General features: G+C 51.2%; 1 pseudogene across 1 annotated transcript; it reads left to right on the top strand.

The window, feature by feature from the left end:
- The first annotated feature begins 300 nt into the window (after positions 1–300).
- On the top strand, positions 301–862 carry LOC121162488 (annotated as a pseudogene). The gene has a single exon (XR_005884799.1). The product of XR_005884799.1 is annotated as a phosphatidylethanolamine-binding protein 1-like (transcript).
- Positions 863–1,306: the final 444 nt, after the last annotated feature.

The raw sequence follows: 1,306 nt of genomic DNA, 5'->3' as shown, positions 1-1,306 counted from the left end.
CTGTAAATTGCTTTTAGGTAGTATGGATATTTTGTGTCCTTGATTTCTTTCATTAGTATTTTGTTATGTTCATGGTATAGATATTTCACTTCCTTGGTTAAGCTTATTCCTGATATTTACATTTTTATTATAACTATTATGAATGGGATTTCTTACTTGATTTCTCTTTCAAAAAGATCATTATTGGTGCTTAAAATGCTGATTTTTTGGCCAGATGGCTTGGAGGCTGAATGAGCTTTGCACTTCGCCTGGCCTGTACCACTCATCCTCCTTGGCCCAATCATGCCACTTGGCCCCTCCATGCCGGTAAATCTCAACAAGTAGTCCCGGCCCTTGAGCCTGCAGGAGGTGGGAGAGCGGCCACAGCACCCTCTGAAGGTCACCTATGGCGGTGTGGTGGTGGATGAGCTGGGCAAGGTGCTGGTGCCCACCCACGTTAAGAACAGACCCACCAACATTGCCTGGGATGGGTTTGATCCAGGAAAACTGTATACCTTGGTCCTGACAGACCCTGATGCGCCCAGCAGGAAGGACCCCAAATACAGGGAGTGGCACCACTTTCTGGTGGTCAACATGAAGGGCAACGACATCAGCAGTGGTGCCGTCCTCTTGGGTTATGTGGGCTCTGGGTCTCCTAAGGGCACAGGCCTCCACCTCTGCGTCTGGCTGGTTTAGAGCAGGATTGGCCGCTTAAGTGACATGAGCCCATTCTCAGCAACCACTCAGGAGACCACTGTGGCAAGTTTAAGGTGGCATCCTTCTGCAAAAAGTACCAGCTGGGGACGCCAGTGCCAGCTTGCGTTACCAGGCCAAGTGGGATGACTCCGTGCCCATGCTGTATGAGTAGATGTCTGGGAAGTAGGGTGAAGCTCGGAGTGTCCCGAGGCCCCTTCTCCCTGCTTCCTCCCCAACCTGAGCAGTCAGCCAGCTGTGCTGGGTCTCTTCTTACTGGCTACCCATCGTGATTCTAGACTAGTCACTAGACTAGTCCGTTATGGGGGATGTTTTGGTTCTGTAATGGAGAACAGTGTCCCTGATTCTGCATTCTGCACCCCAGCCTGTCCTGAGACAGAGAGTTGGGTCTCGGATGTGCCCAGCAAGGCCACGCGGCCATCAGCACCTGCTCTGCTCCTCCACTGTTGCTGGGCGTGGCTGTGCTTAAGTGAGCAGCAGGCATTGGTGACGTGTGTCAGGGATGTGACATAGTCAAGGCCTGTTCAGTTGATCACTCTTCATCCACTTGAGGAAGGTTGGTGTGGAGTTGCTTCCTGCTGTGTTAACTCTGCTGTTTGTCTACAGTTGAATG

The sequence above is a fragment of the Ochotona curzoniae genome, unplaced genomic scaffold (genome assembly GCF_017591425.1).
Source record: "Ochotona curzoniae isolate NIBS_2020 unplaced genomic scaffold, NIBS_Ocur_1.0 contig_1014, whole genome shotgun sequence".
NCBI lineage: Eukaryota > Metazoa > Chordata > Mammalia > Lagomorpha > Ochotonidae > Ochotona > Ochotona curzoniae.
The sequence above is the reverse complement of the archived record's forward strand: the minus strand, read 5'-3'. Positions and strand labels throughout refer to the sequence as shown.